We start from the raw sequence: 17,574 nt of genomic DNA, 5'->3' as shown, positions 1-17,574 counted from the left end.
TGCACACATACAGCCCAGGAACATCTCAGTGGTACGTCTTCTCAGCATGTGACATGAAAAATCCATCATCGGCTAACTGAATGGCATTGCTTGCTTTATTTTTCACAGTCAAAAGGCTTCGCTAAGCTGCTGCGTTTCAGAGAATTGACACTTTCTGAACAGTCGGTGTGACTGCAGTGTCAGACTCGCAAATGTTACATACAATCCCAAGGCACGAATTTGTCACCCACCAGTTTTTAACACTCGGTGTATATTCAACCTCTTGAAAACACAAACATAACTGTCCTGATAGCTTGATTGGATAACCTTGTCAAGAAATGGAAAATACCCCCAGTAGACAAAGACATAATATACCACCAATGAACTGTACATAAACTGAAATAAGCAACATACAAACATGAAGTGCACTTGGGGCAAATATAAATAAATCTTGGATGAATGGAATTTAGTTAGATAAATGCCAAGTAAGCCACAGACACATGAGGGATTGACTAAGGACAAGTAGGAATAAGCAAAAACAAAGATGACGTAAATAATAAACAATCATGGTGTCCTGGTATACTTTATTGCAAAAACAGAAATAAACTACACTGGGAAGAAATAAACGATAGACCATACATTTCACATGGAGAACAAACACGAGTTAGTGAATTGGATCATGAAGCAAAATGATCTCTATGTGGAAATAGTACACAAAATATAAACTGACCAGAAATGGTTTGATGAAATTTTTTGTGAGCAAAAAAGTGTAGAAATGGTGTGATACATGTGTAATGTTTCTGAACATGCTCTCGATAATGGCGAGAAACAAACAGTGCTCATTGATTGCTTATAATCCGTGGAGGTACGTAGGGTTTGCCTGTCATAGTTAGTAGTTACCCTTTGTATATCAATGCAGTCATAATAGAGAGAGTAATATGACTGCGTTCTAAAATTATTTACCTTTGTTCAAAATCCTTTGCCAAAACAGTGTAGTAAACACAGACAAACATCGGGGAAATGGGAGCTCAAAACGGAAATGAATTTGAAACCATGCAGCGCCGAAAGATACATAATCAGAAACTATTATCTGTGAATGTGCACTTGAGATATGCAAATGAGGACAAACGTATCTAGGTAAATGTAGTAGGGGAAGTTAGCAATGCCGTGTGAGAGTGATTGATGAAACTCGGATTTTCCAAAGATGCAGTACCAATTTCCATGTTTATTCAGACGTGAAAAATAAATACTTTCAGATCCAGCATGAATATTTGCCAATCGCAGCCAAGTGAACGCGACTCTCAGAAATCCATTTATTTTGGGGGCGAGAATGGGATGTAATGTTCGCTGGATGTTTTGGTCAAAACGGTTCACCCACCTACGCGCTGTCACATTCACCCAATGGTCTTTTGAGCCCTGGCAGAGTATCAACAAGTGGAGGTTGATTCAAACAGGCTCTCTGATTGGTCCAGCTGCCACCTCCCAAAGCTCATTAAAAGCTTCCACTGCTGTAACTGCATGAACGGTCGTAGCTGTCGAGGGATAATACGCAGGGAGCCTACCCACTTCTTTCCAGCTGTGGAGTGATAATGCAGCTAAAAGAAAGGTATTTAGGTAACATGTTGCTCGCCCTGTTCCTTTGTCGCATTTCCAAACCTGATCCAGAGATAGGTTTCATGCCAAAATGCAACATGCTTGTAACTGAAAGGTAATGATTATGTATAACCAGAAAACAACTCAGAGAGAAGGAAAATTGTCCCACTTTGTTAATTAAGTCATTGCGCCGTAATAGGTTGACTTGTAATACTGAAAGCTTTTCTTTGCCGAGTTTGTATAGAGTTACTTAACTGATCCAGAACAAAGCGTGATTGCTAGAAACCTGACGCGCATAACAATGATGTCAGCAGTTCACCCAGGTCTGCGAAGACGTCGCCGAGGCCGAGATATGAAAACTGACTGAGAGTTCTTGAGTAAATGTGAACCGACAGATTCAAATTCACTTGTCATGTTTAGATGGGTAGGTCTGTACTCAATGTCTGAAGAAATCTGCATCAGCCGACAGAGCTGTATGCAGTTCAAGACCATCTCCGGACCTTCCAACGTGCCCTGGATTGGGTAGGTGGGATGTGCAAATCTATCTGAGATACCTGTCTTGAGAAATCAGCAGTTAATTACAGAAACAGAGCTGAGGAAACTCACCACAAAATGCCAAGTTTCTGCGCACTATGCCTCAGCCATTCAGAGACATAGGTCATATACCGCATTGCCTGTACATGGAATCCCAGTGCAAATTGTGTATGTTTTCAGGGATTAGCGTTGGATTGAGACACATTAATACTGTGTATGTACTGGCGTTTTTCGATTACGGTTGAGCTTCTGAATGCAGCAAATATAATAAGGGTAAGGTTTGCAGTCTGTAAAGAAATGTAACTTATTGGGTGTGCGGATTAGGGGATTTTTGTTCTTCATAGAGTTAGCAAACCTGAGACCTGCGTCAAGTAAGCTGTACAGAGGTGGTCAATTTATTTGAAGGGTAAATCCCCATCACAACACCCGTAAGCTTTTTTCGACTGGAGTTCTGTGATGCAGTTATTTTTTTCAATGAAATGAAGGTGATGAGGAGACTAGAAATTAACATGTAGAGGCAACTTTCAGCTGTATACAGGTCTGTTCAGATATAGATGGTGGGGTTGTGGTTGGTGAGAAATAGTGTTCACCGTTGACAGGTCCAGCTGTGTTGCGCCAGGAATTTTAGATCAGGGGACACTGTGTCCCACTACCATTTATTTTGGGGACATTTTGTACATTTTGGGGACAACAAGCAAATTTTGCATTATTTCATAACACATTAGTTTCACTAAACAAAATTCAAGCTACCAGGACCGCGTCGCTATGCTTGAATTTCAGGCAATTGAAGCAGTATACCATATCAGCCGCAAATCAGAGCTCAGACGGACTACAGTCAAGCAAATTATGATGTCAAGTTCAGTGTTTTAATTACCTTTAATCATATAGCTAGCTCTGAAAATACATAAGTGTAAGCCTCAAAATAATTATGCAAAACAAAGATTATCGTCAGTAACAGATATTACTTGTAGACTACACCCATCACAGTCGACTCACAAGTGCGCCCGAGGTGACCCACAGTACGCAAGAGTGCGGGACAACGGGTTCCGTTTTGGGGACATTGTCGCAAGGGCGCGTCCTGGTGGCAACACTGGTCCAGTAATCACCATTGGTGTGTGGGTTAGTGAAAAGGGAGTGTCTTGTTGTAGACTGGTCTGTAATCTATCATCAAGATGTGTTCTTGTCAGAGTGGGAGACTATCTCACCTGTGCATGCAGCATGAGTTTTGTGATGAAATGAACAGTGGAATTGAAGACTGTAATCACCGCCATTCATGAATTCAAGATTTTGTAAAAAAAAGCAGTCCTGGTACATGTCCTATTTGAAGAGGACAAGTCAGTGCAGTGGGCAGCATACATACTGACTTCAAGACATTCTCACATGCAAATTTGGAAATAAACTACTCTGAAAGGAATAGTTTGTGATTTCAATTCCACCTGTTTGCAAAATTATTGTCTGTTTGGCTTAAATCAGTGACACACATTAAGAACGCTGGGATGCATATTGCTTAGTTCAGTTCAGGCGCAAGCAATCTTGCTGTCCTGGGTGAACTTGATCGACTATTTTTAAAAGGAGTGTTCACGTTAATACAGGTCCTTCCAGACTTCACCATGGGTGTTTAGTTTGTAAGGAAGACCATTCACCATGCACAGGTCTGTTCAGATGTCAACATTAGTGTAAGGGTTCATTGAAAGGAGTGCTCACTGTGAATGGTTAGCAAGGACAAGTGTTCATGGTACTCAGTGCTGTTCAGCTGTGTCAGACTGTTTACTGGCAATATTAACTCGCAGTGCCATAAAAAATTAAACCAAAACAGGGAAAGAAAAAAAGCAGATTAGGACCTTCAGCTTCAAAGTAATGCCCAGCAATGTTGGAGAAAATAGCAAATATGTAAAAATTGGCCAGAGGTGAAAACTGCACAAAGTCTAAAGCATTTTGTGTGGAATACAGTCTTATGATAGGAAGAAGTGCCCCACATAAAATTTTATAAGTCTTTCTCCAATATCATAGGAAAAAACTACCTCTGTCTTTTTCTATCCAATCTGGTTTTATAGTTTCATCTTTTGCTAGCTGTTTTGCCAACAGTTAAACGCCAGGCAATATAAAAATTGTCAAGCAAGATAGCCCACCGTAATGAAAACTTGGAAAGAATTAACAAGCGGTAATTCAGTTTATAGAACTGAAATCACATGAAATTGGTTATCACCACTGACTTTTCAGCCGTCAGCAATCACCAATTTATAATTTAGCTCATTTTTTTCCTGATAAAATTTGCCGAAAATTAAAGTCTCAATAATTCATAACGATTCCATTAAAGGAACCGGGTGGAAGATGGGGTCAAAGGTCAGGGAATGGAAAGGGTGCATTATGGTAATTATTCTCAGGGAACTGTGAAGATAGGAGTGATGCATGTGGGCTTGTTTGATCCTCTGAAAAATGTATGAACACCTCCGTTGCAGTATTCATGCCAGCTCTGTGCACCGATCACTGTCTTCCAATGCAGAGAATGGCCTCTTTTCTGTTCTTCTATCTGATGTCGTATCCTTCTTGTCCGTGTTCCAAGTGCTTTCTATTCTAATCATCAGTTATTATCTGAAGTCTTTGGGTGTCATACATGCATACATAAATGCATGACAGTGAAATTTTATACAATAGCTCAAATGCAATTTTTTGCTGCACAATTTCATATTTTGGTCAATGCACAGGACCAAAAAAAATGTTGTGTTCTGCGATTTACCATGTAGGCATACAATAGAAGCAGTACTTTGCACCGTGGCTAACATGAAACTTACACAGTATAATTCAGCTCACTGCCATTGTGATGTGAAGTCATACAGGAGACAGTTGCTGTAATTTACCGTCATTTATGTCATCTGTATGAACTGGAAAACTGTATGATAGCCTGAACAAAGACGCATCGCTTCTGCTGAAGGTTAATCTCAATTAAAGGGACATTAGCTGTAACTTTTGACTAATTTTTCACTACTCTGTTTCAATGTATCAACTACAGAATTTTACTATAATCTAATCATCATGACCAATGCCCGGTGTCCTGCTTTCCAACACAGCCTGTGTATTGTTATTGTTGATAAATGTATTCTAGTCCGGACCTGAATACAAAATTTAAACAATAACAATGCAGATTATACTCATATAGGGTATATTTATGAGCTAAATATTAGGAATTTCTCCATGGTTCAGGGATTCAAACTAGACACTGCAGATGATACACAGAACAAACAAAATTTTAAAAATGACGAAAGTTACAGCTAATGGATCTTTAATATATTATGAAAAATATTGTAACCATAATTAAGAATATTTAAGCACTCTAGGGGCAAGGTTTTTCAAGGATCCATACTATGGGTCAAATTTGTACACAGGATTTGTAATAAAGATATAGGGACAGTGTTGTGAGGGGTTATAAACTGTATAGGATCTGGCTGCACATTTGGCAAACTCTGTATAAGAGCCATGCAGTACATATATTTGTATCTGTGTTTCCTCTGGCTTCTGAAATTTTTTTAGTAAATTTAAGAACTGGGTATTGAAACTTTTCGTAAATTATGAAATTCATAAGTCAACTTAACCGTTCCAATACGGAATATCATTCAATCAAATTCAAATTAAGTACAACATGTGCTTAGACAGAACTATTTTGAGGTTTGGGGCCTTCAGCTCTCAATCAACTAGCTGCTTCCTTGCATTCTTATATTTACGAATCAACAATGAAAAAAATTAGTAAATCATCTACAAAAAAAACTAAAAAATTAGTAATTTTACGAATTTGAGAGTGGCAGAGGAAACACAGTACATATGTAAACTGAATAGGATCTGTACTGTTGGCAAACACTCTGTAGGAGCCATTCTGTACATCTGCAAAGTGACAGGATCTGTACTGTATATGTACAAAATCATATATGAATCATACTATACAGTGTCGGCCTGTAAACCAGAGTATGGGTGTTAATGGTTGAAAAAATGAACTATGTCCAAAATTGTTCCTCCAATACATGCTTTAGCCATGACCCCACAGTTTTTGATGTTATAGCTCTAAATCGGACAAAAAGATTATACTGCACTTGTAGTCCATGCTTGGAAATTGAAGCTGTTCCTTCAACACTACATATGATTCATTAGATTTATAAGCGTTCTGTGAAACTAATTTCTTTTGCTATAATACCAATACTGACACAGTGACAGCAGACAGTATGAGAATTAATGGTTTAGAAGTTGTTTACGTGTGAATAGTTAGTTTGTCCTTGGTGACTGCAGAATGATAGAAAGTGTCTGCAAGTCTATGTGAAAAAAACAAATGAACAAGTGTTGTGCCTTCATTGTACTGAGTAGGGCAAAAAAATAGATTGATAGATTTAAAGATGTAGTCATGTTCAAGCACTCCTGGGTGTTACTAGGGTCAGAGGTCACAAAGCCCAGGAGTGCCCACACATCATTGAATCGTTCAATCTGAGGTACTGATAGAATATTTCTTCTTTCTGGAATGTGTTCATTGGTCGTTAGTATTTCGCCCAGACACATTTGAGACCATCACCAGGTGTTCTCTGCATTGCTGTCAACCAATTACCTTACAATTACATTGACAGTTGGGAATGATCAGCTTTTACCAATGTAAATATAGTATGCATGTAGTAATATTATGAAGGCTGATATGAATCCCGCTGGGGGATGAAGAGTATTTACATGAGTATTATAAAGTCAAGATAAACCGATACTTCAGTGAAGTCCATTGGGTGTCATGAAATTTGCATGAATAATTAATTCGACGTGGCTTATGTCGTCCTCGCGCACTTAATCAAGCATGCTCCGGCAAGCTGTCCCAAATAAATATTTGAATTGAATCTTTCATGGGCATTTGTGCCCCCTTCATTATCGCCGTATTTTGCGAGTGAAAGTGGCCTCGTCATCATGCGGTAATCAAGGCCATATTCAGCGGGGACCAATCAGTGGCGTGGACGGCAAATGACCGATAAGGTGTCAGTTAGCACGTACTTACACATGTATATGCGTAGAATTCACTTTTGCAAAACCGCAAGATCATTAAGTGTTACACAGTCAATAAAACACTGTGTTTAGATTCACTGTTAAATTCAAGCCAGAAGAGGGAAAAAAAAAAACATTTATCTCAGTGAGAAAAAAATAAAAGTGTCCACTCTTATAAAGATAAATTTAGTCTTTACTTTGCAATACCGGAGATTAAATTTTCCTTGCAGTGTTTAGTAGTCGTGTTTTATTTTATTGTTGGAAATTTCTCAGCATTCGTGACTTTGACAAATGAGATTTTGAGTCGTAAAGTTTAGCTGTGGACTCAATTGAATGGTACCTGTAATTAGCTGCTGAAGGGTAATAACCACATCTTGTAAGTCATTTCGAATCTATCTACATAATTGGTACAAAATTTCAATGTTTTTAAGAGGTTTGGATACTGGATACATCTTTAGGGCAATCGGTGTTCATTGGCCAGGATTTATCATTGTTTTTTGCTTGCAATAAACAGACAGTCAATTATTGTGAACACTGTATTTCACTGGGATTTCATGTCATAATGCTGTAAATTGTATCTCACCTTAACCTTTTCTCCCCACCCCAGCCCACCCCCATTTCCTAGTATACAGGTCCACAATCTTCATTGATAATAATGGATTTTGGCAAAACCATGATAGTGAAAGGGTTAGACATTCAGCTGTTTCAGTTGTCTTTCATGAGGGCCAGTGGATCATGTTCATGTATTCAGGATTAGCCTGTTAAGCCCTCTCACATGAACGAAAGCTTTCAAAAATATCCCAAGTTGAAGTTGAGAACAAATAAAATTGTTTTTCATATTTCAAACAATTATTTTATGATAATTTATGCACTGAACGTGGACATCAGACTAAATGAAGCTTTAGAGAGAGTTTATGTCATGAGACCATACTGGGAGCCACAGTCAGTCATTAAAATTCTGTCTGCAAGCTAAAATTGTAACCTCTTGGGGAAGAGATAATTAGCAGTTGTTCAGGACAATAAATTACCCAAATTGATAAACAGGATTAAATTCAATTTATGGCCAATTTATTTTAAGAATTTCTGTGCATGTGTGTCTATGAATTTGTTAACCAGTTTTACTGGACGACAGACGCATTTTTCCGTGTTGAAGAGACACAGAGATATTGGGATCATAAGATCTTTTCCTTTCAAGTGAATATCATATCTCTCTCTTGGTCCAAGGAAATACAACCAAAGGCTGGAACAAACAGGGGTTTTTCCCTGATGTACTGGCATTTCCTGGTATGCTGTATCTATCAGTTTACACTTTACTGCGTGCCGTTCCCAGGGTAGTACGTGCGCATCAAGATACAGGGCTGCACCGTGACAGCGATGGAAAACTTGCGATGATGTACATGTATAGGAAATACTGGGGCAAACCTAGCTGTTCTGTTATTGATTAAAAAAACATCCCGCTCTGCTAGAAATACCTTTGAATTCATTGAAGGTTATTTTTAAATGCAGTTGTACGGTTCTTCTCAATAATTTCCTCACAATTTTATTTACGCATAACCTTTGAGCTTTTAGGCAGGAAAGAGTGAGTTACGTGGTAGATCTGTAGTATTCTCAAACAGGAAATCCATGTTGTATTACCTGCAGTTTTGCTGGTGGATTACATTTGGAACAAGGCCACCTCTCCGCGTGGCCATTTCCTTGAAAGAGATAGCAGAATAATTGAAAATTACAATCTCGGGAACAAGCCACCGAGTTGATATCCAATTCTAAAAATACCATGTGCTTCTGTAACCCTCACTTCAGCTTGGATTGTACGATAGCTGATGTGAGTGAGTTGTGCTTCATATGAGTGTCGCCTCGGGATGCAGATTTTGCCGTAGCCACTGTAATTTTGAAATAACTATCGGCGATTGGTATCTTTTGAAATCAGGCAGGGAAACAAACTCCTGGCAACAATCAGGCATCAAGATGTTCTATCAAAGAGATCAGGTTGATCTATAATGTCTAGGAGGGCACCGTCATCCAACTGATTTTGCGCGCTGCACCTGATTGGGCGTTGTCAAGGCATTTTATGTAAATTTCTGTCACTATCGTCGGACTCGCTTTAGGCAAGGTATCTGATTGGGCATCGTTATGACTTTTTTGCTAATTTCTGGCAGTGTCATCAGCCATGTGTTCGGTCAGTGCTTCTGATTGGGCGTTTCCATGACATTTATGCAAACTTCTGACGTATGATTGGACAAAGGTAAATAGTATTGTACTTTTCAGAAGCTTTCCTCTCTAAGCTTCTGGTTGAACTGACATTTAGGAAAGTTCTGAAGGCAAGGCAAAAAAAATTGTTAGATGATATATCGGTACTTTGAAATTACTGTCTTCACACAGATTTTAGTGTTGTAAAATCTTACCACAGTGAGCCAGTAAAGACATTTTTAACCGTAATACTTGAGTTTTTTTAGCAAGCTACTTGATCAATTGCAGTTTATGGTGGTACAATCTTCACTTCTATTTTGTGAAATCAAAAATCAATCAGTTAATACTTCCTCTAAATTTCCAACACACTAGACTCTGTTCTGTTGAAATTTCCTGCCAAATAAAATTAAAGCTTATCACCATTGACGTATTTTCCATGTTTTAGAGTAGTGTTTTAAGATGCAATAAAAATCAAACTTCTAAAATAGTTTTACTGCGCTGTATAAGCCTCATGTGAGAAATATTCCATGCCTGTATTTGGTGATGACTTTTATTCATGAAATTTCATTTACGAGTGCCTTTGACTAGAAATTTTAGAAAATAGCAAAGAAAAAGATCAAATATATAGTTCACATAAAAAGTTAAACGAAACATGATATTTTTATATGTCTCACGAGTAAAATGTAATTGAATTAATCAAAGCAGTGCTTTATGCCCATCCCTGCCATGTTTCGATTAATTCCTCGGAATTTTCGATTTGCAATGTGATTTGTAAAATGTTCAGACAGAGTTTAATAGCAGAACGATTAAATGGCATCCCAGGAAAGGTGTCTTTGGTAATTGCATGAGTAAACGTGTGAATGAGTAAAGTGTTACACATAATGGGTGAATTTCCCCTCTGTGTATAGCTCCTAAATGTTGTGTTTGTGTCTTCTGGGTTCGGCTTGTCTGAGGTAAGAAGTAGATCGACGAGTACCTGTTTGGCACACCTGCAAAGCGATGGATTTCTTCCAAGAGTCGAGCCTCCCAGTGTGAAACCCCGAAGTGTTTAGTCTTCTCCTAACACCTCGCATTGTCCGCAATATTGTCTGTTCTTGCGACAACGGCCGGCACCCGGGGCGGTAGTGAAGCCTCCCCCATTGAGCCGAGGAGGAGAACACGGTAATGTGTCGCTTGAAGCGGTGGTAAACAGCCGACAAGTAGTGGACACTGCGTCAGGGAAATCACTCCTTCAAAGAAAAATGCTCTCTGGATTGTTACTTTGGAGGGCTCTCCACAATTCACCTGGGACGTGTGGAATTCATTGATTGCGTCGCGCCAGCCATCTTATAAATGACATCTTTTGTCAAATTATATACGCATTTGTATCAAGCCTTTCCCAGAAGAGACTCGAGCGGAATAAACCGTGTATTGTTGCATCGCTCTCATTGATGTCACATACAATACATTTTGCTGTGATACTTGAAAGAAAGATAGCTAGTCAACACTGAATTGTGTATTTCTCTAAAATGTTACCGCAACATTTTAAAACCCCCCACGTACAGTTCCTAATGCTGTGAAATTATGACCAGTTAATGCACACTACTTCATGATTTTGTCCCCAGCAGAAATGTTTTTAAAAATATCAAAATATAAAACATCCGCCTACACAGATAAGTTCTTTTTTTTGACTGAAATTTTTTTTACTGAAAATTTCCTCAGAGGCTGCAAAACAATTGCAAACTTCTACAAGCAGTTCTTATCAAGCAAGCAAATCTTCACTCAGGGCCATGCAGATTGTATGTGAAGTTGATGCATGATTTTTTCACAAATATTCATCGCGCAGTTCCTCAGTATCACGGCATTCAGAAAATCCATGTGTCGTGACAATTTAGCATTTAGCAATGGCATAGAGTACACTATTTGTACTTTTTATTATCAGGGAATTTTCGCTTGACCTGTTTTCCTATCTGTAGGCACACCTTTACATGAAAGGAGAAGAAAACCTGTGCAAAATGGAAATTCCAGGTTGAATCGTGCATGTTTTTCAGCAAATGTCTCATGTTTCTGAATAAAATATTCTATATATGAATCTGTATCGGAACTTCAGTTTCTATGGGGCTATTCGTCATGTTGATAAATTGATTTTCATTTCCACATAAACAACACGGAACCTCCTGTACCTTCAGAATGCATGCATTCAATCATGTCAAGGAAAGGTATCCCGCATGAATTTACATCTCTATGAAAATAAGGGCAGTGGAAAAGAATTATATTTGTCATTGACAGGCAAAGAGGTTCCAGATATATCTGTTGAACTGAGGCAAGTATTTCTGTAAAGAACAGCCTCTTTCATCAATATAAAACAACATACGGAATGTGTATGCTGATATTTATGTGTCATTGGAAAATAGCATGACTACCTGTCCACAAACTGATATTTATAAATTTGGTCTCTGTATTATCTTAACCCTGTCACCCAATTTTCCTTTGTAAAGGTCGTGACTTTTTTTGGCTTTTCTAAAATATGAACACAAATGGGTTACTTCAGTATGGTGGTGGGAGTAGTATAGGGCTGGATTTCACTGTTTTGCATGCTATACGCATATGATTCAGTTCAGCTTGGGGAAATTCTGTTTCCTTGCAGTGAGCCTGTGTGACCTAAAAAACCACGTCACGCAGATGAAAGCAATGAAATAGCCATGATAGGCATAAGTTTCCAACCAGGAAATGAATCTCCTATAGCACACTCAATATCGATGTCAGACCGATTATTACGATAGATCTCAACAGCCAAAATTAATTATTTGAATGTCTTCTCTGAACATTAAACTGGACAAATAGCTTCTTGAGACAAGCACTTAAATCATTGACTTAGTAATTTTATTAAACCACAGATTTGAACAGCTTGACTATAATATTTGTACAGAATACTGCCTGTGCAAAATTGTCAAATATGTACTTTTGTTTCAACTTTGCCTTCATAGATGTATTTCACCATCAGATCAAGTTGGTCAAAACGTGTCCTGCACGGTTCTTTTTACCCTTTGAGTGCTGTAATTTTTCCCACCAAAATGTTAGTGCTACATTTTACCAATTTTTGTGAATTTTTCTGTAATTTTTTTGATAATTTTGGATCAAACGGACATCACATTTCATTGGGTACAGTTTTCATAAAAGTTTTGGCAAAAATCTGAAAAAATTTGATTGGAGTAAATTTTATAAATGCAACAAAAATTAACTTTGGGGCTCAAAGTGTTAACAAAAATTTGAACATTTGAAGGCCCATGAAAACAGATTCTTATAAATATGATTTTTACGGACTACTGCTGCTATACCAGAGACCAAACCAAGTGAGTGAAAATACATGTGAATTTTGTTTGATATTGCATTTTACTGACTTGGCAGATGGGGTAGTGATACTGTCTGGCAGGAAAAGGGTTACTTTACAAGCTTTGTCTGTAAACTCAATTCTCTCAAAAGGAATTGATGAATGCAACTACAGAGAAAAAGTCAGTTAAGAGTATAATCCTGATAAATATCAAATATGATGGTCACGTATTTCCACGTAGAAATATCGTCATTGGCAACTTTTGGATAAATGTACATTTTTTCATCATGAGCATGATGTAATTAACTCAAATTTTTAATAGAGCAAAGATGTCTACTGATGAGGAAAAATTATCATAAAAATGAAATTTCCATTCTACAGATGATTAAATAGACATTGCTGTATTGAAAGAGGACAATGACGAAAGGAATATATTCCCATTAGTCACTGGATGTCAATAAAAGTCAGCCGTCTGTGCAAAAGTTTGTAATTAGAGACAAACCATTGTAATATCCAGGGTGAGATCAGCCAGGGCAAATAAGATGGATGGGATATTGTTTCCACGCCATCAATACAGTTAAGTGCACGTGAATAGAGTGTTTATTAGTGAAAAGTCAAGCTAATATGGACTACACTTAATCACATAAGGGAGCTGATTGTCTGAGGGAGTGTATTGGGGGATATCATCCCTCCAATTATAGCTCCGAGTCTTCTGGAGTTAGAGGGGAGAGTATGAGACCAGTGTGGCAGGAGTTGAAACTTTTGATAGGATCTCCAGCATTACATATTTTCTTGTCCCTTGTATCATCGCTGATATTCAGTTTGTAAAATCATTATATTTATTTTGTCCTATCATTGGTGGCAAATGAATTTCAGTTCACTTTGTGAACAGTGTTGACTCTGAATTTGTAAAATTTGTGAATTTATTGAGTTAATTTTGAAATGTTTTTGAAGTTTACTGTCTCAGCTCACTACTAAAAAATGTAATGTTTAAAAATTTGAGTCACTGATATCACTATTGTGTCAATGATACAGTACATCAAATAGATCTGAGTAGGTACTTATGAGTGGTGTGAGCCAAGCCTCTTTACTGCTTGTCTGGGGATGCCTTTCAGAAACATACCCTATAGGTTAGAGTAGATTTGTAATATGGCTTGGCTAAGGCCCCCAGCATTCTTCAGTCTTGTCTGAATTCAGTGTTGTCTTTGCTTTGATAGAGTTCAGTAAACAAATGGAGTCTGCAATGCTCTATGCTGCAGCTGATACAACTGGAAAAAATCCATCGCAGCATTTCTGAAATGATGGAAGGGAAGTCAGCCGAAATTACAACTTCTGACAGTACATTTACTAAAAATGTTATGTATTTGTGTACTTGATAACACACACAACAGAAATGTTGGAAGTAAACGTAATTTTGCAAAACACCTGTTGATATGACATGACCTGTATCTACAGGAAACTGGTTTTTGTTCGAAATCACGGAAGAGTTTATTTTGGTAGCTCTCCACAAAAACAAAACTACATAGCACATGCCTTCTCTTAGCTCGTCAACAAAAGACACTGACAAATCGCGTGCTATTTTGAAAACTAAAAACACGCATTCATGAATCACTAATGAGTCTCCTTTTACAGGACATACTGGCGAGGTAGGCCAGCGTGACATTTCTAACATTGTTTAAAATTTCTACATTCCAGGCTACAGGGCTGAATGAGCTGTTGGTGAGATCCACTGGTGGGTAGCAGCAATATCAGACGTGTACACGTGTGTCTGTCCACACTAAGAACTGTTATTATAGAGCAGCTCTTTAGGAGTCATCGGGTCATTGACACTGTACATCCCAGAAGCTGCTTTGGGTTATAAGGTCAGAATTGCTTCTATTTACTCATCATTTTTCTTCAAGTAGCTACCGTTCCCCTTGTGACGGCACAGAACAAGCTTGGGCTGTTTAGTTTGTTAAACAGCCTCTCGTACATTCACATACATTCATGTGTATTTACGACTATTCGTGCAAGCATTGGACAGTTTATTTGTCCTGGGCGGTAGGTCCAAAAATTTCACTGGGGTAGCCCAGTCATTTCAACGGAGTGTTGTATACCAAAGCAATCAAATTAGGGAACAGAATCAGTTGAATTGTTACTGTACTTTCCCATCAGACTGTGAACCTGTGTTCCACGTAACAAAAACATTGACGCTTACATAGACATACTGTTATACTCTTGTGCCCTCTGAGTTGAATTGTAGTCTGCAGACTAAAGAAGTTCTTTGTAGAGCAAGAAAAGTGAAGGTGAATGTATAGCGGTATATGTTGAATGTATATTGTCAAATGTATACTGTCGTGATGTATGTATAGCCCTGTGTTGCCTACATGTACATAAATTCAACACTGGACGTAGCACACCCAAGCAGCACACCCGTTTGCTATGATCCGTAGCTGTGTTCCATTCCTCAACACAACACACGCGAGGTATTCGTCGGGCCATGGATCACAGCAACGTACTCATATCTCTTGTCTTTCTCCAAATCCGTGCTCCAGCATACAAATCAAGTGGCCCATGGGAAATGTGTTGCCCGGCTTGTCTTCTTTCACTGGTTTATTCAGTCCAGACTGTTTACCCAGATCAACAATGGCGTTTTGACTTTTTTTCTGAACAGTTCTAAAGATGTTGTTGACTTTGATTCTAATGTTTTTGGTTGTGTGTGCAGTGCCCAGTATACACTCTAACCCTTTGAGTGCCAAAGTCTGGCAATTGTTGTTGCCTTTATACAATATTAATTCCAACAATTTGTTTCATATCTAGACATTTTTTTTCTGACCTTTTCCCAAAATTTTGGTCAAAAGGTGTAGCACATGAAAATTTATGTGCATTTGGTCCAAAATCATGGAAAAATTTATAAAAATCAGTGAAATGTTGCCCTGAGATTTGGGGGAAAATTGCTGTACTCTAAGGGTTAAGAACCTTCAAACCAGACACAAAAGGCTGTTGTAACTCTATGTGACAGACATGTGTCTGTTACGTCATGGTCAATTTCAATCTCATTCACTCTGGCCCATCTGTCATGCTCCCTGTAATCCTGAAATCACGCCACTGATTGGTATCGTGATATTGACGTGATTGCCAGAGTTTGTGAACTGTAACGTCTTTAAAATCATAATTTTTCTCTCTCGCCTTTCTTGTAGTTGTGTACATAGGATGTCAATATTGGTGTGTTTGGTGTTTTTCCTCATTCAGTTGGCAGGTGTGAGTATGGTACTGCCACAAAGAGGGAGATGTAGGTGTGGGTGATGTAATTTCGAGATCACATACCGTACTTCAGCTCTTGAATGGGTGTGTGGTTGTACGTATGTGTGCTAATGGGAGAGAGAGAGAGAGAGAGAGAGAGAGAGAGAGAGAGAGAGAGAGGGACTCTCCAGTCTTATTATGTAGTCAGGTACACATTAAATATCAAAGAAGAACAAAAGGAGAACTCAGCTTCAGACAGACTACAATGGGAGGTCTACCCATAATTCCCTGAACAAATTTGTGATGCTTTCCATGGCAACCAGAGTTCATTGGCCTCATTAGGGAGCCAGGCAGGACAGTTAGTGTGAGGCCAGATGTTCCAATCAAGGATGGACTTTTTTCGTGTTTCACACTGTTCCCAGTGCATGGCCTGGGTGTGTTGCATAACAGTCTGAAAGTGGTCAGCCATGTGCATTGTGCTTCCGGACTAAACAAGTTAAATAGGTGAGACACCATTAGAAGCTCATTAATAGCAAGACTCAAGTACAAGTGAACCGGTTCATGCGGCAATATAGCCAAGCTGTGGCGGGTGATGTCTAGTGCTTTGGCTTTCGTACATTGAAGATACCATGTAAGCGTGTGTCATGCGGTAAGGTTGTTAGTGTTTCTTATCTACAGGGCCACTTTTTTTACCACATTGTGAAAATACTGGCGCAACATTCGCAAGTATACTCATCAATATTTGGTAACACTGTTTGTTCTCAGCCAAAAACCTTGAATAAATGTACCAATGGTGAAAGCAGACACGTTGAAGGTCAGCCTTCCCTTAGCAAGCAGCAACCGACACTCTGAGAAACACGTGATGTTTGGCATCTACCATTTGGTTGGTTTTAGTCATGGTGATGCAGTGATCATGCCTACAAATCCTCCTTGTGTTTGTACAGGAGAATGAGTTTATCTCTCAGAACTTTTTAAGAATATTACCAGAGGACATATCTAGAATTAATCAGAATGAGAGTCTTGCTGAGGATAGTTAAACAGCGCAGTAAATTTCTATTGAGCACAAAAATACAAGAAATATGCATCTTTCACTTGAAGAGCTTCAAAATGTGGCCGTGTTTAATCATTAAAAAGCTACAAATAGGGCAACATTGAAGCCTGCCCAAGATTTCTGTGTTCGTAAACTGTCATCGTTTTGCCGTGATAAATAGACACACGTCGTAATGCGTAAGATTGTCAAGTCAAACATCAATTTCACTCCTATTGTATGACAAATATTGAATTTCCATTAGAAGTTACTCTGAGCAAATACTAGGATATACATCATGTATTTGCTCAGCAATGACAAACCAAATATGTGATATTTAATTAAAATGTCAAGAGCCTGCTCTATTAGGCAAAATTTTGAAACATATTAATTCCATAGTAACTACAATAGAAACCATTACTTCATCGGTCTTCTAATCAGTCCTATTGTTTCTAATTGATGGATCAGACCAGTATTGTTTCTAATTGATGGGTTAGACTACTACACTAAGATGAGGGGGTGAAAGCTAGAAATCACAGTTTTAACAGGGAGTTTTTCATTAACTCTAATATACTCCAGTGTTTACTTTGAATCTTCAGGACTCCAACTCTGTATTTGCTCAGCTCCTAATTAGAGGTATATTTTCAGTTTATAGTATCCGCACATCTTCCAAATAATAACACTTCTTATGTTTCGGGAGGGCTGTGACCCGCATTAAGCG

The 17,574-nt window shown here is 38.4% G+C and overlaps 1 protein-coding gene across 5 annotated transcripts in view; it reads left to right on the top strand.

Annotated features, from left to right (window-relative positions):
• Positions 1-17,574, top strand: part of LOC139133036 (heparan sulfate glucosamine 3-O-sulfotransferase 1-like) — a 122,212-nt gene that overhangs the window by 58,063 nt on the left and 46,575 nt on the right. For 2 of the 5 annotated variants that reach the window (XM_070699426.1, XM_070699428.1), the window contains exon 3: positions 14,300-14,466. The exons of 1 other annotated variant lie outside the window; for it this stretch is intronic. The gene's annotated coding sequence lies outside the window, so the exon portion shown is untranslated. Of the gene's footprint in view, positions 1-1,568; positions 1,586-14,299; positions 14,467-16,188; positions 16,476-17,574 lie in introns of those variants that run through there. 2 more of the 5 variants (XM_070699425.1, XM_070699429.1) reach the window with 2 other exon arrangements.

This window comes from Ptychodera flava, chromosome 5 (assembly GCF_041260155.1).
Source record: "Ptychodera flava strain L36383 chromosome 5, AS_Pfla_20210202, whole genome shotgun sequence".
NCBI lineage: Eukaryota > Metazoa > Hemichordata > Enteropneusta > Ptychoderidae > Ptychodera > Ptychodera flava.
Note: the sequence above shows the minus strand (reverse complement) of the source record. Positions and strands in the feature narration are given on the sequence as shown.